We start from the raw sequence: 15,173 nt of genomic DNA, 5'->3' as shown, positions 1-15,173 counted from the left end.
AGGTGTTCCAAATTGGACAATTCAAGTTCAACGGCAGTTCGTTCCTAATTGAAGTGGTTGGTGTAATCCATACTTCCATCGATTGGATTTCACTCAAAACTCACCAAATGACTCCTCCCTCCATATTATGATGTTGCCCAAGTTTTGGGCTCGATCCGAAATCAATAGGTGTTCCAAATTTGACAGTTCAATTTCAACGGCAGTTCGTTCCTAATTGGAGTGGTTGGTGTATTCCATACTTCTAGCGATTTGATTTCACTCAAAACTCACCAAATGACTCCTCCCACCATATTATGATGTTGCCCAAGTTTTGGGCACGATCCAAAATCATTAGGTGTTCCAAATTGGACAATTCAAGTTCAACGGCAGTTCGTTCCTAATTGGAGTGGTTGGTGTATTCCATACTTCTAGCGATTGGATTTCACTCAAAACACACCAAATGACTCCTCCCACCATATTATGATGTTGCCCAAGTTTGGGGCTCGTTCCGAAATCAATAGGTGTGAGAAATTGGACAATTCAAGTTCAACGGCAGTTCGTTCCTAATTGGAGTGGTTGGTGTATTCCATACTTCTAGCGATTGGATTTAACTCAAAACTCACCAAATGACTCCTCCCACCATATTATGATGTTGCCCATGTTTTTGGCTCGATCCGAAATCAATAGGTGTGAGAGATTGGACAATTCAAGTTCAACGGCAGTTCGTTCCTAATTGGAGTGGTTGGTGTATCCCATACATGTAGCAATTGGATTTCACTCAAAACTCACCAAATGACTACTCTCACCATATTATGATGTTGCCCAAGTTTTGGGCTCGATCCGAAGTCAATAGGTGTTCCAAATTGGACAATTCAAGTTCAACGGCAGTTCGTTCCTAATTGGGGTGGTTGGTGTATTCCAAACCTCTAGCGATTGGATTTCACTCAAAACTCACCAAATGACTCCTCCCACCATATTATGATGTTGCCCAAATTTTGGGTTCAATAAGAAATCCATAGGTGTTCCAAATTGGACAATTCAAGTTCAACGGCAGTACGTTCCTAATTGGAGTGGTTGGTGTACTCCATACTTCCAGCGATTGGATTTCACTCAAAACTCACCAATTGACTCCTCCCACCATATTATGATGTTGCCAAAGTTTTGGGCTCGATCCGAACACAATAGGTGTGAGAAATTGGACAATTCAAGTTCTACGGCAGTTCGTTCCTAATTGGAGTGGTTGGTGTATTCCATACTTCTAGCGAGTGGATTTCACTCAAAACTAACCAAATGACTCCTCCCACCATATTATGATGTTGCCCAAGTTTTGGGCTCGATCCGAAATCAATAGGTGTTCGAAATTGGACAATTCAAGTTCAACGGCAGTTCGTTCCTAATTGGAGTGGTTGGTGTGTGACATACTTCTAGTGATTGGATTTCACTCAAAACTCACCAAATGACTCCTCCCACCATATTATGATGTTGCCCAAGTTCAACGGCAGTTCGTTTCTAATTGGAGTGGTTGGTGTATTCCATACTTCCAGCGATTGGATTTCACTCAAAACTCACCAAATGACTCCTCCCACCAAATTATGATGTTGCCCAAGTTTTGTGCTCGATCTGAAATCAATAGGTGTTCCAAATTGGACAATTCAAGTTCAACGACAGTTCGTTCCTAATTGGCGTGGTTGGTGTATTTCATACTTCTAGCGATTGGTTTTCACTCAAAACTCACCAAATGACTCCTCCCACCATATTATGATGTTGCCCAAGTTTTGGGCTCGATCCGAAATCGATAGGAGTGACAAATTGGACAATTCAAATTCAACGGCAGTTCGTTCCTAATTGGAGTGGTTGGTGTATTCCATACTTCTAGCGATTGGATTTCACTCAAAACTCACCAAACGACTCCTCCCACCATATTATGATGTTGCCCATGTTTTGGGCTCGATACGAAATCAATAGGTGTTCCAAATTGGACAATTCAAGTTTAACGGCAGTTCGTTCCTAATTGGAGTGGTTGGTGTATTCCATACTTCTAGCGATTGGATTTCACTCAAAACCCACCAAATGACTCCTCCCACCATATTATGATGTTGCCCAAGTTTTGGGCTCGATCCGAAGTCAATAGGTGTGAGAAATTGGACAATTCAAGTTCAACGGCAGTTCGTTCCTAATTGGAGTGGTTGGTGTATTGCATACTTCTAGTGATTGGATTTCACTCAAAACTCACCAAATGACTCCTCCCACCATATTATGATGTTGCCCAAGTTTTGGGCTCGATCCAAAATCAATAGGTGTTCCAAATTGGACAATTCAAGTTCAACGGCAGTTCGTTCCTAATTGGAGTGGTTGGTGTATTCCATACTTCTAGCGATTGGATTTCACTCAAAACTCACCAAATGACTCCTCCCACCATATTATGATGTTGCCCAAGTTTGGGGCTCGATCCGAAATCAATAGGTGTGAGAAATTGGACAATTCAAGTTCAATGGCAGTTCGTTCCTAATTGGAGTGGTTGGTGTATTCCATACTTCTAGCGATTGAATTTCACTCAAAACTCACCAAATGACTCCTCCCACCATATTATGATGTTGCCCAAGTTTTGGGCTCGATCCGAAATCAATAGGTGTGAGAAATTGGACAATTCAAGTTCAACGGCAGTTCGTTCCTAATTGGAGTGGTTGGTGTATTCCATACTTCTAGCGAGTGGATTTCACTCAAAACTAATCAAATGACTCCTCCCACCATATTATGATGTTGCCCATGTTTTGGGCTCGATATGAAATCAATAGTCGTTCCAAATTGGCCAATTCAATTTCAAAGGCAGTTCGTTCCTAATTGGAGTGGTTGGTGTATTCCATACTTCTAGCGATTGGATTTCACTCAAAACTCCCCAAATGACTCCTCCCACCAAATTATGATGTTGCCCAAGTTTTGGGGTCGATCCGAAATCAATATGTGTTCCAAATTGGACAATTCAAGTTCAACGGCAGTTCGTTCCTAATTGGAGTGGTTGGTGTATTCCACACTTCTAGCGATTGGATTTCACTAAAAACTCACCAAATGACTCCTCCCACCATATTATGATGTTGCCCAAGTTTTGGGCTCGATCCGAAATCAATAAGTGTTCCAAATTGGACAATTCAAGTTCAACGGTAGTTCGTTCCTAATTGGAGTGGTTGGTGTATTCCATACTTCTAGCGATTGGATTTCACTCAAAACTCACCAAATGACTCCTCCCACCATATTATGTTGTTGCCCAAGTTTTGGGCTCGATACGAAATCAATAGGTGTTCCAAATTGGACAATTCAAGTTCAACGGTAGTTCGTGCCTAATTGGAGTGGTTGTTGTATTCCGTACTTCTAGCGATTGGATTTCACTCAAAACTCACCAAATGACTCCTCCCACCATATTATGTTGTTGCCCAAGTTTGGGGCTCGATCCGAAATCAATAGGTGTGAGAAATTGGACAATTCAAGTTCAACGGCTGTTCGTTCCTAATTGAAGTGGTTGGTGTATTCCATACTTCTAGCGATTGGATTTCACTCAAAACTCACCAAATGACTCCTCCCACCATATTATGATGTTGCCCAAGTTTTGGGCTCAATCCGAAATCAGTAGGTGTGAGAAATTGGACAATTCAAGTTCAACGGCAGTTCGTTCCTAATTGGAGTGGTTGGTGTATTCCATACTTCTAGCGATTGGATTTCACTCAAAACTCTCCAAATGACTCCTCCCACCATATTATGATGTGGCCCAAGTTTTGGGCTCGATCCGAACTCAATAGGTGTGAGAAATTGGACAAATTAAGTTCAACGGCAGTTCGTTCCCAATTGGAGTGGTTGGTGTATTCCATACTTCTTGCGATTGGATTTCACTCAAAACTCACCAAATGACTCCTCCCCCCATGTTATGATGTTGCCCAAGTTTTGGGCTCGATCCAAAATCAATAGGTGTGAGAAATTGGACAATTCAAGTTCAACGGCAGTTCGTTCCTAATTGGGGTGGTTGGTGTATTCCATACTTCTAAAGATTGGATTTCACTCAAAACTCACCAAATGACTCCTCCCAATATATTATGATCGAGGACTAGCAAAATCTAGGTTTGGGGGTATTTGATCGGTTCATAATTGTATATCATTTTGGTTATGTTATTGAGTAAAACTTGTGCTTTTAATCCATTTTCTGTTTTGATAAGTCCATAATTTCGTACACTTGCTTGCCTTCTTTACGTAGTGATTTTGCTTAGTTTCTCTTTATTTTGAGTCACTTACCTCTGTTTGAGATCACATTTGATGCAATCCATGCATGTTAAGGGCTGATTGGGATAAGAGCAAGAGCTTAAAGACAAAACCAAAGTTGGGCCACACTTCTTGTCAGTCCAGTTTCGTAAGTCACCTTGTAGGTCTCATTTCAGCAATCTGCACATTTCGGATGAGGAGACATTCTTCATAGAAGTTGTTCAATTGGGTGTCTAGTATAACATATCCAAAATTCAGCCCAATTGAACATATGTGGAGTCCTTAGCCCGTCCAACACTGAACCATGCTCAGGAGGATTTGCAGCTGCCAGCTTTGAGCCTTGTCTCCTCCTTTGAGCCATGTGCCTCACCCATGCTGCAACTGACTTTGGATCCAACATAATGAGTGAAGTGGGGAGGCATTCCAGCTATGAAAGTCTAAAGGATCAAGTTGGTACATGCTGGAGTTATTATAGACAAAGCATGTGCATGCATGTAAAGCATAAATGAAATGAAGTCAATTCCAGTCTCTGTTCGGCCGCCAAATTGAAAGGCCCAAAACGCATACTTCTACTGCTCCGATGGGAATACTTTCTTCATAGAAGTTGTTCCAATGGGTGTCTACTATAACATATCCAAATGTGAGCCCCATTGGATAAGTTTTGAAACCTCTGGCCTTCCTACACCAAGTCTGGTTCAGAAGACTCGTTTTTGTTCAACAACCAAAAGAAGACCACATGGGTTGGCAGCAAAAGGCAGCCACAATTGATCACCTTTGATCCCATGTGAAGAAAGCTTGAGGTGCAGCAAAAGAAGTATGGGATGGGATTGATTCCAACCACACTAACATAGACAAGATGAAGTGGGAGTTATGGGTTGTATTAAATGAGGAATGGTGGTGTTGGATTTCATCATGATGTTCCTCCCTCTTAGCCCTATAAATAGAGGAGTCTTCAAGCTACAAAATTCACTTCAGCCATCCTCCACACTTCCATCATCCAGAAATCATCCTCATACATTCCCACAACCCCAAACACTCAAGCAATCAACCCAATACTCTAAACTGCCCCAAAATCACCAAAACAGGTCCAGAAAACCTCCCTTCCATTTCCCTACGAATTTCCTCTTTCTCAGCCATCACCACTCACTCAAACTCATCTCAAATCACCTCCATATCCTTCATACATCCTTCTAGACGTGGAAAAGCTCTTGGAGAAGCATTGGACACTACAAGAACTTCAGAAAAGGGTTTTTCTACTCTTATGGCATTCATTATGTTTTCCCATTTCTATTTTAGTTTCTTTTCCATTATGAGTAGCTAAATCCATAACTAGGGCTTCGATGTAACCTAACATGATTATTCTGGGTTTATAAGTTTGGAGTTTCAAGTTTGATTCATGATTCATGTTCTTATTCATTATGCTTATAAGTTAACATGCTTGTTTGAATGATTGATCACCATTAGAACTTGTTTGTTAACTATCTTGGTTTGAATTAAGAGTAGACACCATGCTTTAATTCGAATTGAACTATGAATAGGAAGAGTATGTATGGACATTCGACAACAGGGATTAGATACATGCTTGGTTGTTTAAATTGTTCTTCTATGCTTAATGGGTTCCTAATGCTTAATTTTAGGTTAGACAACAAATGATCAAATTAGGGAATTAGGAACACAAGGTTAGGACCAAACACCATGGCCTAATCATACTTTAGCTAGAATCAATCTTTGAATCTGAATTAGACTTGTTACTTGACTCCATATAACCCAGAATTGAATTGTTATGGTGATTTGAATGCCCTAGTCTCCAAATCTGTTTTCCAACTCTTAAAACCACTCTTTGTTACACTTGTTTATTTGCTTTCATTTGCAATTTCAGTTTGCTCACTTCCTTTCACAATCACAATCACTCTCACTTTCATTTCTGTTTTAGACTTAACTTCCTAACTTCTTGAATTCGGTAATCTACGTACATAACTAATTTGAACTTCTCAGTCTTCGTGGGTACGACCTCGTACTTTTCTTGCTATACTACTAATTGCCCCGTACAATTGCGAGTTAACATAATAATTAACAACAAGTGGTTGGTGCATTCCATACTTCTAGTGATTGGATTTCACTCAAAACTCACCAAATGATTCCTCCCACCATATTATGATGTTGCCCAAGTTTTGGGCTCGATCCGAAATCAATAGGTGTTCCAAATTGGACAATTCAAGTTAAACGGCAGTTCGTTCCTAATTGGAGTGGTTGGTGTATTCCATACTTCTAGCGATTGGATTTCACTCAAAACTCACCAAATGACTCCTCCCAACATATTATGATGTTGCCCAAGTTTTGGGCTCGATCCGAAATCAATAGGTGTGAGAAATTGGACAATTCAAGTTCAACGGCAGTTCGTTCCTAATTGGAGTGGTTGGTGTATTCCATACTTCTAAAGATTGGATTTCACCCAAAACTCACAAAATGACTCCTCCCAATATATTATGATGTTGCCCAAGTTTGGGGCTCGATCCGAAACCAATAGGTGTGAGAAATTGGACAATTCAAGTTTAACGGCAGCTCGTTCCTAATTGGAGTGGTTGGTGTATTCCATACTTCTAACGATTGGATTTCACTCAAAACTTACTAAATGACTCCTCCCACCATATTATGATGTTGCCCAAGTTTGGGGCTCGATCCGAAATCAATAGGTGTGAGAAATTGGACAATTCAAGTTCAACGGCAGTACGTTCCTAATTGGAGTGGTTGGTGTATTCCATACTTCTAGCGATTGGATTTCACTCAAAACTCACCAAATGACTCCTCCCAACATATTATGATGTTGCCCAAGTTTTGGGCTCGATCCGAAATCAATAGGTGTGAGAAATTGGACAATTCAAGTTCAACGGCAGTTCGTTCCTAATTGGAGTGGTTGGTGTATTCCATACTTCTAAAGATTGGATTTCACCCAAAACTCACGAAATGACTCCTCCCAATATATTATGATGTTGCCCAAGTTTGGGGCTCGATCCGAAACCAATAGGTGTGAGAAATTGGACAATTCAAGTTTAACGGCAGTTCGTTCCTAATTGGAGTGGTTGGTGTATTCCATACTTCTAACGATTGGATTTCACTCAAAACTTACTAAATGACTCCTCCCACCATATTATGATGTTGCCCAAGTTTGGGTCCGAAACCAATAGGTGTGAGAAATTGGACAATTCAAGTTTAACGGCAGTTCGTTCCTAATTGGAGTGGTTGGTGTATTCCATACTTCTAACGATTGGATTTCACTCAAAACTTACTAAATGACTCCTCCCACCATATTATGATATTGCCCAAGTTTTGGTCTCGATCCGAAATCAATAGGTGTTCCAAATTGGACAATTCAAGTGCAACGACAGTTCGTTCCTAATTGGAGTGGTTGGTGTATTCCATACTTCTAGCGACTGGATTTCACTCAAACCTCACCAAATGACTCCTCCCAACATATTATGATGTTGCCCAAGTTTTGAGCTCGATCCGAAATCAACAGGTGCGAGAAATTAGACAATTCAAGTTCAACGGCAGTTCGTTCCTAATTGGAGTGGTTGGTGTATTCCATACTTCTAGCGATTGGATTTCACTCATAACTCACCAAATGACTCCTCCCACCATATTATGATGTCGCCCAAGTTTTGGGCTCGATCCGAAACCAATAGGTGTGAGAAATTGGACAATTCAAGTTCAACGGCAATTCGTTCCTAATTGGAGTGGTTGGTGTATTCCATACTTCTAGCGATTGGATTTCACTCAAAACTCACCAAAAGAATCCTCCCACCATATTATGATGTTGACCAAGTTTTGGGCTCGATCCGAAATCAATAGGTGTGAGAAATTGGACAATTCAATTTCAACGGCAGTTCGTTCCTAACGGGAGTGGTTGGTGTATTCCCTACCTCTAGCAATTGGATTTCACTCAAAACTCACCAAATGACTCCTCCCACCATATTATGATGTTGCCCATGTTTTGGGCTAGATCCGAAATCAATAGGTGTTCCAAATTGGAGAATTCAAGTTCAACGGCAGTTCGTTCCAAATTGGAGTGGTTGGTGTATTCCATACTTCTAGCGATTGGATTTCATTCAAAACTCACCAAATGACTCCTCCCACCATATTATGATGTTGCCCAAGTTTGGGGCTCGGTCTAAAATCAATAGGTGTTCGAAATTGGACAATTCAAGTTCAACGGCAGTTCGTTCCTAATGGGAGTGGTTGGTGTATTCCACACCTCTAGCGATTGGATTTCACTCAAAACACACCAAATGACTCATCCCACCATATTATGATGTTGCCCAAGTTTTGGGCTCGATCCGAAACCAATAGGTGTGAGAAATTGGACAATTCAAGTTCAACGGCAGTTCGTTCCTAAATGGAGTGGTTGGTGTATTCCATACATTTAGCGATTGGATTTCACTCAAAACTCACCAAATGACTCCTCCAAACATATTATCATGTTGCCCAAGTTTTGGTCTCGATCCGAAATCAATAGGTGTGAGAAATTGGACAATTCAAGTTCAGCGGCAGTTCGTTCCTAATTGGAGTGGTTGGTGTATTCCATCCTTCTAGCGATTGGATTTCACTCAAAACTCACCAAATGACTCCTCCCACCATATTATGATGTTGCCCAAGTTTTGGGCACGATCCGAAATCAATAGGTGTGAGAAATTGGTCAATTCAATTTGAACGACTGTTCGTTCCTAATTGGAGTGGTTGGTGTATTCCATACTTCTAGCGATTGGATTTCACTCAAAACTCACCAAATGACTCCTCCCACCATATTATTATGTTGCCCAAGTTTTGGGCTCGATCCGAAATCAATAGGTGTTCGAAATTGGACAATTCAAGTTCAACGGCAGTTCGTTCCTAATTGGAGTGGTTGGTGTACTCCATACTTCTAGCGATTGGATTTCACTCAAAACTCACCAAGTGACTCCTCCCACCATATTATGATGTTGCCCAAGTTTTGGGCTCGATCCGAAATCAATAGGTGTGAGAAATTGGACAATTCAAGTTCAACGGCAGTTCGTTCCAAATTGGAGTGGTTGGTGTATTCGATACTTCTAGCGATTGGATTTCACTCAAAACTTACCAAATGACTCCTTCCACCATATTATGATGTTGCCCAAGTTTTGGGCTCGATCCGAAATCAATAGGTGTGAGAAATTGGACAATTCAAGTTCAACGGCAGTTCGTTCCAAATTGGAGTGGTTGGTGTATTCGATACTTCTAGCGATTGGATTTTACTCAAAACTTACCAAATGACTCCTTCCACCATATTATGATGTTGCCCAAGTTTTGGGCTCGATCCGAAATCAATAGGTGTTCCAAATTGGACAATTCAAGTTCAACGGCAGTTCGTTCCTAATTGGAGTGGTTGGTGTATTCCATACTTCTAGCGATTGGATTTCACTCAAAACCTACCAAGTGACTCCTCCCACCATATTATGATGTTTCCAAAGTTTGGGGCTCAATCCGAAATCAATAGGTGTGAGAAATTGGACAATTCAAGTTCAACGGCAGTTCGTTCCTAAATGGAGCGGTTGGTGTATTCCGTACTTCTAGCGATTGGATTTCACTCAAAACTCACCAAATGACTCCTCCCTACATATTATGATGTTGCCCAAGTTTTGGGCTCGATCCGAAAGCAATAGGTGTGAGAAATTGGACAATTCAAGTTCAACGGCAGTTCGTTCCTAATTGGAGTGGTTGGTGTATTCCATACTTCTAGCGATTGGATTTCACTCAAAACACACCAAATGACTCCTCCCTACATATTATGATGTTGCCCAAGTTTTGGGCTCGATCCGAAATCAATAGGTGTGAGAAATTGGACAATTCAAGTTCAACGGCAGTTCGTTCCTAATGGGGGTGGTTGGTGTATTCCATACTTCTAGCGATTGGATTTCACTCAAAACTCACCAAGTGACTCCTCCCAACATATTATGATGTTGCACAAGTTTGGGGTTCCATCCGAAATCAATAGGTGTTCCAAATTGGACAATTCAAGTTCAACGGCAGTTCGTTCCTAATTGGAGTGGTTGTGTATTCCATACTTCTAGCGATTGGATTTCACTCAAAACACACCAAATGACTCCTCCCACCATATTATGATGTTGCCAAAGTTTTGGGCTCGATCTGAACTCAATAGGTGTGAGAAATTGGACAAATTAAGTTCAGCGGCAGTTCGTTCCTAATTGGAGTGGTTGGTGTATTCCATACTTCTTGCGATTGGATTTCACTCAAAACTCACCAAATGACTCCTCCCACCATATTATGATGTTGCACAAGTTTGGGGTTCCATCCGAAATCAATAGGTATGAGAAATTAGACAATTCAAGTTCAACGGCAGTTCGTTCCTAAATGGAGTGGTTGGTGTATTCCATACTTCTAGAGATTGGATTTCACTCAAAACACACCAAATGACTCCTCCCACCATATTATGATGTTGACCAAGTTTTGGGCTCGATCCGAAATCAATAGGTGTGAGAAATTGGACAATTCAAGTACAACGGCAGTTCGTTCCTAATTGGAGTGGTTGGTGTATTCCATACTTCTAGCGATTGGATTTCACTCAAAACTCACCAAATGACTCCTCCCACCATATTATGATGTTGCCCAAGTTTTGGGCTCGATCCGAACTCAATAGGTGTGAGAAATTGGACAAATTAAGTTCAACGGCAGTTCGTTCCTAATTGGAGTGGTTGGTGTATTCCATACTTCTAGCGATTGGATTTCACTCAAAACTCACCAAATGACTCCTCCCACCATATTATGATGTTGCACAAGTTTGGGGTTCCGTCCGAAATCAATAGGTATGAGAAATTGGACAATTCAAGTTCAACGGCAGTTCGTTAATAATTGGAGTGGTTGGTGTATTCCATACTTCTAGCGATTGGATTTCACTCAAAACTCACCAAATGACTCCTCCCACCATATTATGATGTTGCACAAGTTTGGGGTTCCGTCCGAAATCAATAGGTATGAGAAATTGGACAATTCAAGTTCAATGGCAGTTCGTTCCTAATTGGAGTGGTTGGTGTATTCCATACTTCTAGCGATTGGATTTCACTCAAAACTCACCAAATGACTCCTACCACCATATTATGATGTTGCCCAAGTTTTGGGCTCGATCCGAAATCAATAGGTGTTCCAAATTGGACAATTCAAGTTCAACGGCAGTTCGTTCCTAATTGGAGTGGTTGGTGTATTCCATACTTCTAGCGATTGGATTTCACTCAAAACATACCATATGACTCTTCCCACCATATTATGATGTTGCCCAAGTTTTGGGCTCGATCCGAAATCAATAGGTGTTCCAAATTGGACAATTCAAGTTCAACGGCAGTTCGTTCCTAATTGGAGTGGTTGGTGTATTACGTACTTCTAGCGATTGGATTTCACTCAAAACTCACCAAATGACTCCTCCCACCATATTATGATGTTGCCCAAGTTTTGGGCTCAATCTGAAATCAATAGGTGTTCGAAATTGGACAATTCAAGTTCAACGGCAATTCGTTCCTAACGGGAGTGGTTGGTGTATTCCATACCTCTAGCGGTTGGATTTCACTCAAAACTCACCAAATCACTCCTCCCACCATATTATGATGTTGCCCAAGTTTTGGGCTCGATCCGAACTCAATAGGTGTGAGAAATTGGACAAATTAAGTTCAACGGCAGTTTGTTCCTAATTGGAGTGGTTGGTGTATTCCATACTTCTAGCGATTGGATTTCACTCAAATTTCACCAAATGACTCCTCCCACCATATTATCGTGTTGCCCATGTTTGGGGCTCGATCCGAAATCAATAGGTGTGAGAAATTGGACAATTCAAGGTCAACGGCAGTTCGTTCCTAATTGGAGTGGTTGGTGTATTCCATACTTCTAGCGATTGGATTTCACTCAAAACTCACCAAAGGACTCCTCCCACCATATTATGATGTTGCCCAAGTTTTGGGCTCGATCCGAAATCAATAGGTGTTCCAAATTGGACAATTCATGTTCAACGGCAGTTCGTTCCTAATTGGAGTGGATGGTGTATTCCATACTTCTAGCGATTGGATTTCACTCAAAACTCACCAAATGACTCCTCCCACCATATTATGATGTTGCACAAGTTTGGGGTTCGATCCGAAAGCAATAGGTGTGAGAAATTGGACAATTGAAGTTCAACGACAGTTCGTTCCTAATTGGAGTGGTTGGTGTATTCCATACTTCTAGCGATTGGATTTCACTCAAAATTCAACAAATGACTCCTCCCCCCGTATTATGATGTTACCCAAGTTTTGGGCTCGATCCGAAATCAATAGGTGTGAGAAATTGGACAATTCAAGTTCAACGGCAGTTCGTTCCTAATTGGAGTGGTTGGTGTATTCCATACCTCTAGCGATTGGATTTCACTCAAAACTCACCAAATCACTCCTCCCACCATATTATGATGTTGCCCAAGTTTTGGGCTCGATCCGAACTCAATAGGTGTGAGAAATTGGACAATTCAAGGTCAACGGCAGTTCGTTCCTAATTGGAGTGGTTGGTGTATTCCATACTTCTAGCGATTGGATTTCACTCAAAACTCACCAAAGGACTCCTCCCACCATATTATGATGTTGCCCAAGTTTTGGGCTCAATCTGAAATCAATAGGTGTTCGAAATTGGACAATTCAAGTTCAACGGCAGTTCGTTCCTCACGGGAGTGGTTGGTGTATTCCATACCTCTAGCGATTGGATTTCACTCAAAACTCACCAAATGACTCCTCCCACCATATTATGATGTTGGCCAAGTTTTGGGCTCGATCCGAAATCAATAGGTGCGAGAAATTGGACACTTCAAGTTCAACGGCAATTCGTTCCTAATGGGAGTGGTTGGTGTATTCCATACTTCTAGCGATTGGATTTCACTCAAAACTAACCAAATGACTCCTCCCACCATATTATTATGTTGCCCAAGTTTTGGGCTCGATCCGAAATCAATAGGTGTGAGAAATTGGACAATTCAAGTTCAACGGCAGTTCGTTCCTAATTGGAGTGGTTGGTGTATTCCATACTTCTAGCGATTGGATTTCACTCAAAACTCACCAAAGGACTCCTCCCACCATATTATGATGTTGCCCAAGTTTTGGGCTCGATCCGAAATCAATAGGTGTTCCAAATTGGACAATTCATGTTCAACGGCAGTTCGTTCCTAATTGGAGTGGATGGTGTATTCCATACTTCTAGCGATTGGATTTCACTCAAAACTCACCAAATGACTCCTCCCACCATATTATGATGTTGCACAAGTTTGGGGTTCGATCCGAAAGCAATAGGTGTGAGAAATTGGACAATTGAAGTTCAACGACAGTTCGTTCCTAATTGGAGTGGTTGGTGTATTCCATACTTCTAGCGATTGGATTTCACTCAAAATTCACCAAATGACTCCTCCCCCCGTATTATGATGTTACCCAAGTTTTGGGCTCGATCCGAAATCAATAGGTGTGAGAAATTGGACAATTCAAGTTCAACGGCAGTTCGTTCCTAATTGGAGTGGTTGGTGTATTCCATACTTCTACCGATTGGATTTCACTCAAAACTCACCAAATGACTCCTCCCACCATATTATGATGTTGCCCAAGTTTTGGGCTCGATCCGAAATCAATAGGTGTGAGAAATTGGACAATTCAAGTTCAACGGCAGTTCGTTCCTAATTGGAGTGGTTGGTGTATTCCATACTTCTAGCGATTGGGTTTCACTCAAAACTCACCAAAGGACGCCTCCCACCATATTATGATGTTGCCCAAGTTTTGGGCTCCATCCGAAATCAATAGGTGTTCGAAATTGGACAATTCAAGTTCAACGTCAGTTCGTTCCTAATTGGAGTGGTTGGTGTGTTCCATACTTCTAGCGATTGGATTTCACTCAAAACTCACCAAATGACTCCTCCCACCATATTATGATGATGCCCAAGTTTTGGGCTCGATCCGAAATCAATAGGTGTTCGAAATTGGACAATTCTAGTTCAACGGCAGTTCGTTCCTAATTGGAGTGGTTGGTGTATTACATACTTCTAGCGATTGGATTTCACTCAAAACTCACCAAATCAATCCTCCCACCGTATTATGATGTTGCACAAGTTTGGGGTTCAATCCGAAATCAATAGGTGTGAGAAATTGAACAATTCAAGTTCAATAACAGTTCGTTCCTAATGGGAGTGGTTGGTGTATTCCATACTTCTAGCGATTGGATTTCACTCAAAACTCACCAAATGACTCCACCCACCACATTATGATGGTGCCCAAGTTTTGGGCTCGATCCGAAATCAATAGGTGTGAGAAATTGGACAATTCAAGTTCAACGGCAGTTCGTTCCTAATTGGAGTGGTTGGTGTATTCCATACTTCTAGGGATTGGGATTTACTCAAAACTCACCAAAGGACTCCTCCCACCATATTATGATGTTGCCCAAGTTTTGGGCTCGATCCGAAATCAATAGGTGTGAGAAATTGGACAATTCAAGTTCAACGGCAGTTCGTTCCTAATTGGAGTGGTTGGTGTATTCCATACTTCTAGCGATTGGGTTTCACTCAAAACTCACCAAAGGACGCCTCCCACCATATTATGATGTTGCCCAAGTTTTGGGCTCCATCCGAAATCAATAGGTGTTCGAAATTGGACAATTCAAGTTCAACGGCAGTTCGTTCCTAACGGGAGTGGTTGGTGTATTCCATACCTCTAGCGATTGGATTTCACTCAAAACTCACCAAATCACTCCTCCCACCATATTATGATGTTGCCCAAGTTTTGGGCTCGATCCGAACTCAATAGGTGTGAGAAATTGGACAAATTAAGTTCAACGGCAGTTTGTTCCTAATTGGAGTGGTTGGTGTATTCCATACTTCTAGCGATTGGATTTCACCCAAATTTCACCAAATGACTCCTCCCACCATATTATCG

This window comes from Prunus avium, chromosome 8 (assembly GCF_965620075.1).
Source record: "Prunus avium chromosome 8, drPruAviu1.hap1.1, whole genome shotgun sequence".
In the NCBI taxonomy this organism is placed as follows: domain Eukaryota; kingdom Viridiplantae; phylum Streptophyta; class Magnoliopsida; order Rosales; family Rosaceae; genus Prunus; species Prunus avium.
Note: the sequence above shows the minus strand (reverse complement) of the source record.